Source organism: Rosa rugosa, chromosome 5 (assembly GCF_958449725.1).
Source record: "Rosa rugosa chromosome 5, drRosRugo1.1, whole genome shotgun sequence".
Lineage (NCBI taxonomy): Eukaryota > Viridiplantae > Streptophyta > Magnoliopsida > Rosales > Rosaceae > Rosa > Rosa rugosa.
In genome coordinates this window covers 20,596,835-20,608,555 of record NC_084824.1, presented here as the reverse complement: position 1 = coordinate 20,608,555, position 11,721 = coordinate 20,596,835, and positions in this window count along the sequence as shown.

Below are 11,721 nucleotides of genomic sequence, written 5' to 3'. Positions count from 1 at the left end.
TCCCAGAAGTTTTTGTTTTGGACCGGGGGGGGGGGGGGGGGGGGGGGCAGCTTTCATGGGTGGTTAAGTTGATAAACTGGCAAGAGAATGGGGAATACACTTCGTCCATTCCAGTCCTTATCATGCTCAATCTAACAGTCAAGCGGAGGCCAGCAACAAGATCATCATCAATTTGCTGAAGAAAATGTTGGAAGCTAATCCGCGAAAGTGGCATGAGACACTTTATGAGACTCTTTGGGCTTACCGCGCATCTAAGCGGAATCCCACCGCGACAACCTCTTATGCTTTGATGTTTGGCCATGATGCAGTCCTGCCTTTGGAAGTCAACGTCCAATCATTACGAGTTCAAGAGCAACATCATCTCATTGGAGAAGACTACGTTCAGGCTATGTGGTAGGAACATGAAGACTTTAGCGAAAAGCGCTTGGAGGCTTTCGATAGTTTGGTCATGGAAAAGCAACGAGTCGCTCGAGCCTATGACAAGCGGACGCGGGGAAGGAGTTACATCGAAGGAGAGTTGGTTTGGAAAGCAGTTCTCCCGCTTGGCGAAAAGTTAGATGGTCGCGGCAAATGGACTCCAAGATGGGAAGGCCCGTACATCATCTATAAAATCTTAGAGAAAGGAGCTTTTCATCTCAAGGACCTGGATGGAGATATCCATCATAACCCTATCAATGGCAGATACTTGAAGAAATACTTTCCCAATGTCTGGGACTCGGAGGAGTAGTAGACGGTTTCTTCGCATAAGACATGGGGGGAAATTCTAGTGTTCCTACACTCGCGAAGCCCATTCATGAAGGCCTATTTTTGAGGCCCATAATCGTTTCTTCGCTACGCTTAGAAACACTAGGGGGGCAACACTACACTATACTAAGCCGAGTCAGCGGCTCCGGAAATTTTTTTGAGCTTTGTCTCTTCTCTGGCAGAGAAAACACCTTCGCGGGAAAATAGGGTCGAGCTGTGGATTTTCTCAAAACCTTCGCCGCGAAGCTCTTTTTGACGCGGAGCATATTTTAAAGTTCATATTATTTTCGAAGCCCCTGAATATACAACTATGGGGGCCTATATTTGGGGCCTTGCGAGACACAATTATTGGCTCCTCATGGATATTTGAATATCAGGATAAGAAAATATTATTGTATTCATAAAGTGGCTTTGCGGCCAAAAGCAGTACATTCATTACAAAGCCAAAAGTGGCTAAAATACAAAACAGGAATCTTCGGATATGTTCTGAGTCTTTCTTCAAATGGAAGCAGTTAAGGAACCAAACATCGGTTTGAGCCGCGCCATTATCCCAAGGAGGGGTAGACTTCAGGGAATGAAAAAGAGGAGAACAGAGCCCCCGCGCCCCCTTTACATGGAAGCAGCTAAGGAACCCAACGTCGGCTTGAGCCGCGCCATTATCTCCGGGAGGGGCAGAGAGTGAAGGAACCGAATATCGGCTTGAGTCTCTGCACCCCTTTTAGCCTTGGTAACCACCATTAGTTGGACGTGAAGTATGGGAACAGCCATTCTGTAGCTTGAACCCATTCCTTCAAAGAGTCCATCCCTCCTCATCCTTCCAAGATTCTGTCAAGAAGAGAGAGGGGGAGAAGGAAGTGATAACCAAAGCCCTTTCCATCTGGAGGGCACAACACAGGCCGGGTCCAGAAGGAAGGAAACAGAGGAGGAAGACGAACCACAAAGTGGCCTTCCTCCCTTCCCCGTTTCGCTCCACGTGTGGGATTCTAACAAAGATGATCTCGCATGACCGGAGATCCCACACTAATGGAGCTCCCCGTGCTTCTTAACCCCTGAAAGCCTATACATTCCATCCAGGCTGTCAAAGGTAAAAAACACGGGGTTGCCTGAGATTAAGCCATAAGGCCTAGTCCAGGCTTGAGATTTCGCCATAAGGCCTCAAGTCTAGAGGCTGAGAATGGCTTCATGAGGCAAAAGTTTGTGAAGAAAGAGAAAGAGAAGCAAAGATTGAAAGGCCATTGTTGAGGATCTGAAACTCAGAGGAAGGTTTTTGGCGTGAACGTTCCCATCCCCAGAATGCACCTATTTATAGGAACAGGGCATGCAAATCTCCACCCTTGGATGGACAGTCGAAGAGAAGAGTCAAACTAAGTGTCAGTAAATCTTGATTAAGTTGCTCTAAATCTCGGAAAAACATCTCCACCCTTGGATGGATAGTCGAAGAGTCAAACTAAGTGTCAGTAAATCTTGATTAAAGTTGCCCTAAATCTCGGAAAAGAAGGGATTATTGGCGCGTGGGGAAACCGAACGGTTTTCGAGGAGGTAACTATTCCATTTTCAATATTATCTTCTCAAAACCATTTTCAACAGTTAGTTAATGCGAAGTTAAGACTCATTAAGAAGATAAAACCAAGAGTTTTGAGTTGGGCCAGCAAGTAGATCCAAAAGATAAATATTAGTTAAGAAATAAAGATGTCGTCGGTACTACAAGAAGAATATATATGTATATATATATTTTGTACTACAATTAGGCATAAGGAAATCACTACTATAAATCATAAGAGGCCTAAAGTGGCCGGCCCACAAAATCAAGCTTCACACAAAGCACCTCAACCTGGAGGCCTGCAGCAAGGGCCCCGTTTTCAATCAACAAGGCCCGTTCTTCAGCTTGGGCCAAGCAGCGAGTCAATTCTTCGGAGGCAGCCAAGGGAGCGTCCAGTTGGGCTTCCTCCGGGCTGAGCTCGTTGTTCACATGGGCCAAACAAGCTTGGAGATGTCGGATATGGGCTTCTAAGTCTAACTTCTGGAGCCTTATCTCCCCCATGCGAGTGGCCCGATCATTCAAGGTGCCGCAAAGAGTCTCCATCTGACTAGTGAGGTTATTCCGTACCACGCGGGCCGCACGAGCTCGAGCCTCCGCTGCAGATTGGCGAGCGCGGGCCACGTCAAAGTCTTTCAACAGTTTCTCTATAGTGTCGAGCTGAGTTGGATTGACCGCACGCTCTCGGCGAAGGAACACAATGGCTTCCCAGATCCTGGGGAGTTCCCCAGGCCCCAGCCACCACTGTCCCAAAAGGTTTCGAAGCTCTGTCCTCGCTAGTTCAGCTGCGGTAGGAGGAGTTTCCTCAAGGATTCGAGCTAGCTTTTCGAGCCTAGTGGGAGGAGGAGGCGGAGGATTCACAGCACGATCATAAGTCACCAATGCTAGAGGATCAATTGGTTCCTCAATTCTTTCATCTTCAGCATAATTTCCCTCAACGACCCCCTGAGCTTGGCCCGACATCTCAGCCGCTGGAGACTCTAGAAATTCAATGCGAGGTTCATTAGTGGAATTTTGGAAACGAACAGCTCCGAGAGCAGAACCTTCGACCTCTAGTGCCGCGAGAATCGCTATCGTCATTAGTTCCTCATAAGCGGCAGAAGCCTCGGAGTGGCTTTCCACACTTTCATGCTCTGGGAAATCGCCATCGGAGATCGTTATTGGAATGGTAGAACCCTGCGGATGCTCTATGGGAGAGGGAAGAGGCGCCACAGGGCTAATCGGTGCTTGAACTAGCGGGAAGGCCGGCTCTTCTGCAGTAGTTGAGGATCCAGCCTCACTCAGACCAGAGGGACCAGTGGTCCTCTGACGGACCTGTCAAAAGATACATAGTAAAGATCCTAAAATTTAAATAGGATAAGATGGGGCCGGAGTTTACCAATCGCATTCCCAGAGGCTCATCATCTTCAAAACTCTCTTCGACGAATTGAGCTCGGTTGCGTTTACGAGTGAGGACAGCAGTGGCCTGTACGAGAAAAGAATCACAACTCAAAATAGGGGGAAGCACCAAATATACAGGTTTGGGATCGTTCTTAACCAAATTACCTCAGCGGGATCCTCATCATGAGAAGACTCTCCCTCAGGAGTCTCCTATGCTATTGCCTTTTGTTTCTCGGCCTGAACATAGGTTGTCCTGCTCCGGGTAGTTCGCTGCAAAACACACTCAGGAATAAGAGCAAGAAAATCAAGACAAGGAAAAGGAATGGTGAAGAAAGACGAAAACTTACTGTTGCCCCAGGCTCGCGGAATTGTATCCCTGGACGCGATAAGCGATAAGGTAGAATAGGTCGCGGGGGTTGTGCTACAGGGTTGGAGAAGCGCTCAAGAATCTCGCGGTCCTCCGGACCAAGACTACTCATGCCACGAAAGATCAGGGCAAAGAGTTCATCATATGGCAGGTCCCAACAGTTCACGGACACTTCTTTCCACCAATCAACATAATCATCGTCGACATCGTTGAGTGGGTACAGCGCTCTGGCCCAAGGGGGAATCACTATAAAAGTAAACTGACTCTGAAAGGGGGCAGACCCAGGCAGGGCTAATCTCCGCCAAGATGTGTAGTAATTGGCAAAATCAACCAGAGGCCAGGGTACCAACTTGGCCAACCCAAATTGGTGAGCAAAGTGGTTGGGGGCATAGAGCTCGTACCTTACACGGTTGGTGGCAAGACGAATATCCAAGCAGGAGATGGTGCGACGAAAGGCCAAGAGGGCTCTTTCACTGTGATCCCGTCCACTGGGCAGAAAGTCATCGTCAAGGGGAGAAGGGAATCCCCTAGAAAGGACTATTTTTGGGTCCGGCATCTCTTCCAGCAAGTACAAGTAAATAAAACACTCGGAGTAGGGTGGAGCTCGATACCTTACGTTGCGGCAAAGCTAATTCCCCAAAAGGGAATCGACTGAAGGATCCTTTGGAATATCACCGCGACGGAAGCGAGGGAAATAAATCTGCAGCCAAAAGGCGAGGATCCGGAAAGGGCCACTAATGTCGGTATCGAAGGGGCGCATTACGGCTTTATAAAGGGAGCGATATAACGCACCCAATACAAGTTGCCCAAGGCCAACGCAAATACCATTGTAGAGAGCAATGGCCAGAGAATTCCAGGGCCCAGTAGGTTTGTTGGAAGAAGTGCAAAAGATAAATTTACAAAGCCAGAATTCCAGGAATGCGATACCTCCTGTGTGGTCACGCTAGGTGCAGTAATAGTCGCGCCAGAATGGGTAGGATTTGCTATGATGCCCCCGACCAGCCATATCCATTATCAAAGGAAATTGAATGCCATCAAACTAACCATGCACATAGGGGTCAAAGTCAATGGGCAACCCCGTGATGGTAAGAACATCCAGCAGAGTTATGCTCATCTGCCCAAATCGAAAATCAAATGTATTGCTGGAGGTGTTCCAGAAGCAAAGAGCGGCGGCTAGCGGTGCAGGGCTGTTATTATGGGGAAGACAGAAGCATAGATCGATGGTTTGGGTGATACCCACTGCATCCCAACGGGCCAAATCTCTCGCTCGGACCTCCTGATACCAAACATTTCCCTCGGGAGCGATGGTAGGCCAGAAACCCACTTTCCTCCTTGGCCCCCAACTGTTAAAATCACCAGGCACCTGCCGAAGAGCCGTTATGGGACGGCGAATGGGAAGACCATAATATGCCATAACATCATCTGGCAAACAATCGCAAGGTATGGGACCCAGGCTCGTTTGATTATCACCTCCACCAAAGCCCATCAGTCGACTTCTCTCCTCTCCGATCTGACTTCTGCATCGAACACCCATGTTAGTCTACCAGGTGAATACGGCTTTCTCAGTGATTTCATCTGCCTGATCGATAACGAATGGTTTCTTGGGTGCCATTTCTGGGTTTCTTCGGAAATGGAAGACGAAGTTTGGAGGAAAGAGAGAGACTTGAAACAGTTTGCTTCTGGGTTTCTCCGGAAAAGCAAGATAGAAGAAAAGCCTCCAAGAGAGATGCAGTCTTGCTACTGGACGCTACCACGGTCATGAAAGTGATCAAAAGTATGCTCAAAATGGTCAACTCAATTATCATGCATGTGGCTTTCATGGCTTTGGACGTTGTCATGCATATAATCAACTAAGCCATGGCCAACTTAATTATCAATTAAGTTGTGGCCTTGGAAAGCCAATCTGTGGCTTTCTTGGTCAATTCAACTTCAAATTCTTCACCAGTGTTTCGGGGCCATGCGGTGGCTTTGATATATGTGGAGAAAACATCTACAACCCACGTTGCATGAATGGCCAGAATAAATATTCTAGTGGCCAATTTGTCATTCACAACTATAAATTTGAGTATCATCAATACAAGTTAACTCTTGTTTACAGTTATCCAGTTCCAAATTTCTTGCCAAAGAAATTTGTCTATGATGGTACTAAACAATCCATAGAGGCGCCCCCATAGGGACTGGACCAATCTCTGTGGTCTTAATTGGATTGTTCAAAAGTACCAGAGCAAACCGTCATCTACTGAGAGGAAGCTGAACATCAAGATGAGAAGAAAACAGCTGAAGTGATGGAACAAAACACTCAACCTTGAGAAAATCTCTCCTTACTTGGATCTGTTCCAAGGAAATTTCTCCTTACTCGGATCTGCTTCGAGGAGATTTCTCCTCAAAGAAATATTGGAGAAACATTTTAAAGGTCTTGGGTCCTCATTAAACCAAGCTCAAGGAGAACTTCTCGCGAAGCTCAAGGAGAAAGCCAGCGAAGCCTTCGCGAGGAACATTTCACGAAGAACATTTTCATCAAGCTCAAAGGGATTCCTCCTCACTCGGATCTTCCTTGAGAAGATTTCTCCTCACTCAGATTTCCCTTAAAACCAATAGTCAGAAAATGTTCGAGAAGAAAATTTGTTCGCAAGGAACACTTCTCCACTATACCTTGATTTGTGACTCAGATATTTTTAGAGATTAATTTATTAGCTGGGCCAGTGAGTGGCTCTAGTTGATAATTAATTAATCATTATTCCATCTTGAGAATTGCATCTGAGGCGGCGGTGAAGAGGCCTTGATCAAACTTGATCTAGCCAGTGAAGCGGCTCCAACACCTACATTTGAGAAAATCAACAGAGAGCCAGCGAACAAGGCAGATACTTGCTGCTATACACATGGCAAAGCTACCACCAAGGAAAAGAAGGATCCTCATTCGCGATCAAAAGTAGTCTCTTTCGCATGGGGGGCTCGCTAAAGTTCTGATCTCCTACAACCTGCCCAAGTTTCGCCAATTCACTGCATACCAGACATCAGAGCTGGGGTGCAATAAAGTTGGCAAAGAAAGCATCAGTTCATGACAAAGGTGCAGACCTAAACAAGTTTGATGATTTGCGAGGAAAGTCACCACAGCCCAGGGGCCTATATGGAATCAGTTAAGTAATTTCAGTACGTTAAGCCAATATAAGTGGCTTTAGAGCGACAACATTACAAGAGCAGTGCTTATTCAAGACCTCTTCAGTCAAGACGAAGACCTTTGACTTCGAGGTCTGGGGGAAAATGTTTGAGTCCAAAAGTGACTTTCGGCTAGGTCCAAGAAGGACAAGCACTATGGGCTGAACTAGCGGCCCAAGCTGGAAAGGACTCGCCTCGCGCCGCGCGGGAAACCAAATGGGGATTCCCGCGAGAGCCCAAAATGGAGCCCATGACCCGCGGCAGTGAACAGTAATCATCATGATTCCTTGCACACATGACGATTGAAGGAAACAGCAAAGGCTTCCCTGCAAATAAGGGAATATGTTGGGCATATAGGACCACGCGATCACCTTTTATCGCAGAAAAGCAGGAATCTATCATCATGACTATATTAGTGTGCGGCCATGGTGGAATTCTCGCGAGGATGAGCTTAAATAGTATACCCCAATTGCCTGCATCCAATAGGGGGTCAGCTTTACTCTTATTCTAAGCATATCCAGATTAATTAAACAATTAATCTGAGATATTTGCTATGACTCCCGAGGTAATGCTTCTACGTACAGGTCATATACTCCTGATCTAGAATAGAATATTCTACATTCTTCCAGCAAGAATAGCCTATATAAAGAGGCTAGCACGAAAGAGCAAAGACACAGCCAATTCATCAATTAATCTCTATGATTATCCAATCCCCAGAGGTGAGCAACCCCTCTCCTTCTCTTACCGGTGATCACACTCCAGTCCCAGTATCCTTAGAAGCCGACTGTCAATGCCACCAAACCCTCTGTCAATGTGCTTCGGTCCTAGTCTCCTCTGGAGCCGACTGTAGTACCGCGACCACAACGGTTACGGAACCAGCCAAGCAAGGGTAACACCCTCGCAAACCAGCCAAGCTAAAGTCACGCTTTATCAAGTTTTCCCCACTTCGCAGTGATTTTCGCTCTGATCGATCTACGACGTCGAGTATCAATTGTGTGATTTTGAAGAAACATTTCTCCTCACTCGGATCTTCCTTGAGAAGATTTCTCCTCACTCGGATTTCCCTTGAGCCAATAGTCAACATTTGTTCGCGGGGAAAACATTTGTCCGCGAGGAACAAGGTGATTGAAATTCTCGCGGAGCTCAAGGAGAAATTCTCGCGGAGCTCATGGAGAAATTCTTGCGGAGCTCAAGTAGAAGGCCAACGAAATCTTCGCGAGAAATATTTGTTCGTGAAGAACATTTTCGCCAAGCTCAAAGAGATTTCTCCTCACTCAGATCTCTCTTGAGAGAATTTCTCCTTACTCAGATCTTCCTTAAAGGAAAAAGTCCTCACCACGAGGCACAAAGAATCCCGCGACGAGGTTGGTGCTCTCCTCGTCCACAATCGCTCGAAAGAAGTCAGGTCAAGGGACACCCCCGACGACCGCACCCGAACGGTGCTGGCATGCCCGCGCAGAAAAGAGACTGTTGACCAGCTGCAACAAAACTGGAGCCAAACAGAGCAGAAGAGCAAAAGTCAAACACTGGAGAAGATCGTCTTCTCCAACTCTACACTTTCATCTGTATCCTCCAAACAAGCTTTCCATTCATATAAAGTAGCCCACCCAGTTCTGATGTGTGTTCTTCCATCGTCATCAGGTGTAAAAAATTGAAAACAACCAGAATATGAGGGACTTACAGGAGAAAACTTTCTCAATGGGTAAGTTGAGTAAAATCCACTTCATGGTGTTCTGTGGCTCGAGAGGTGTAGTACGTACACCTAGCATTGTGGAAATATGCCTGGAATGGCTGATCATGGTATATATATCCTGCACATATCTCAAAACTCCCATGTTGTTAGGGTTTTGGCCCTAACTACTAGAAATCACAGGAAGAAAGGAAGGGAAAACGAAGAAGATAAAGCAGAAAATGAAATTTGTATTAGCTTGGATAATTTCTTCTACAGGATAACAACATATATAGCTGGACGTTGACATGTTGGACGCGTGTCACAGCAGCATAGGCTCAGTACAATGCAAGATTCTTCTACAACGCTGAACTAAATGACATTACACTTAATGAAAACGCACTGTTTCGAAGCCAAACAACTAAAGTGAAAATACAAATAAACTGGAATGGAAATTAGCCAACTTTCCTAGTCAACACAGGAATACCCTCTGACTTTCATAACACGTGTATGCTAAGTGACACCGTTTCTAATTAGAAGTGATATTGATCAGATTCTTCATACATAATAGTTTGGATATGCAATTGCTTCGATTATTCGATGGAGTTCTTCTTTCTAGCGTCCGACGTTTTTTCTCCTCTTTTTTTGTTTTTTGTTTTTTTTTTGTTTCTTTCCTTCGATTGTGTATGTCATGTATTCTCTAAATTTTGATTTTTTTTTCTTTTACATTCAATTATAATTTTAGATTGGAATATGTAATAATGCCACATCATTATCCACATCACTTTGTGTTGTGTTGACATCATTCAAACAACAAATCTAGACCATTGAACATTTTAAAATCTAATGGCTTACAAGATGTGTCAAAATTTGTGTAAAATATGATGTCCCTTGATCCAAACCCAAATATTAAAAGCTGAGATAACCTAATAGTTGTTGGGTTACTTGCGCTGTCGGTGTACAGAAAATTTTTGGATGAAATCTTGTGCTCGAAGAAATCATTGAAATAGAGCGATGTCTGATTCAATGATTTTGTTGGGATTGAACACACTAGCGAAACTGTAATTGCTGACTATCAAGAACGTTGGCATGGAAGCAGGGACATTATCAACTGTTAGAATACATTGTTTTAGTTGAGACTCTTGTTATTATCTCAGGAAGTTCTCTTGATGCATATTGTAATTTGGGGTTTAGGCACCATGTCCCCCCTATGTATTCTACAATTTCATTAATCAAGTCTTGAGGGCAGCCGCACCGCTCCTTATTCAAAAAAAAAAAAAAAAAAAACAAGAATCTACGTGTTATTACTTAACTGAATGTTGTCTGCTTAATTTATGAAACATCTTCATTTTCACATCCATAGAGAAGATTGAAAAGATAAGCATAGAGAAGATTGAAAAGATAAATCGAAAGATACAGACAACATAAACAGGAACAGATCCAACACAACAAGGTGATCCATGATTATGGTCACAAGAACATAGATAAAGATAATGTATAAAGATTACAGGTCCACGAACACAAATAGGGACGATGCATGCATAAAACTAGATTAGGGTTACGTTACATGAACACAGAAGAAGCACGAACTATTACTAGTTTATTCTTTGCGTCATTCTACGGGGTTGATCCACATGCTTCCATCTCACATAACCTATTTGCGCAAGTCATTGAAATAGGATTTAGGGTCACGCTCAAAGTCTTCCCTGTTAATCCCCTGGCCTCTTCCGGGCGCCTTCATGGTTTTTTTCTGCTATTCTGAAGAAGTTGAACCCGAAACGAGTTCAGCTATGCCCAAAACTACAGCAGCTAGTTCTACTATAGCGCCGGCAACAATGCTCCTTTTGAGAACCAAGAGTTGTTATTCCTTGTGGGGTTTGAGTACCCTCCTGATCAATCTTTTGTCGCAAATACACAATATATATTTAAGAACTAAATACAAGAATGGAAACTATAATATACTACAATTAATATATCCAAAAATCACAATACTAAAGCAAATTGAATTAACAAAAATGCAGTCACTGACTTGGTTAGTTGAGAGAGGCTTGCGTATGCAGCGCAATGTCCTAAGACAGAATTTCGTCCTCACACAGGTGCTGTGGTTGATCGTAGACGACTGCTCTGCAGGATACAACTCTCGTTCCAAGGCGTGGCACCGTTGCCTTGAAACCTAGCGAACTTCACTTGTGTTTCTCTCGAGTGTTTATGAGAAGAGATGTCAGAAGCGATTTTTTTTCTTGTTCTACAATGAACCTTCATGCCTCTTTTATAAAGAGCGGACAAGAAGAAGAAGACGTAACTGTTCAATCAATTTGAATTGAACAGTTACAACCGTTTTTGGATCAGTTTTTCCAAAAATATTGTCTTTATCGAAATTTATAAAAAGAAATGGTTTTATTGGAATTTTAATTTCGGCCCAAGACCCTATCTTTGATATATATATATATATATTTTTTCATTGCAATTGCAAAGGGCTTGTTTCCCATTCAATGGGCCTCCACTTTCACTTTGTCTTTGTCTATTTAATATGTTTCTTGTGGAAACATATATAAAGAGATCAAAGTATGACCTTATCTCCTATGTGGGATAAGGGAGCACTATCTATTCCAATCGGTTCTAACAAGAGTAACCGGACGACGCATCACCATTCTCACCCTGTCCAGAGTTTCCTTGCTTTCATTAGCTCCCATTTCCTTCTTCATCATTTTTTTTCCAAGTGAATCCAATTGATTTGGCAACTCACATGTACTCGGACAGTGCTTATATATAGATTCTGTAAGCTGTGGCAGTGTTGGAACATCAGTTCACTACTACAAATAAAGTCACCTCCACTTATTGGTCAGCGTTGCTTTGGCAAAGGGTAAA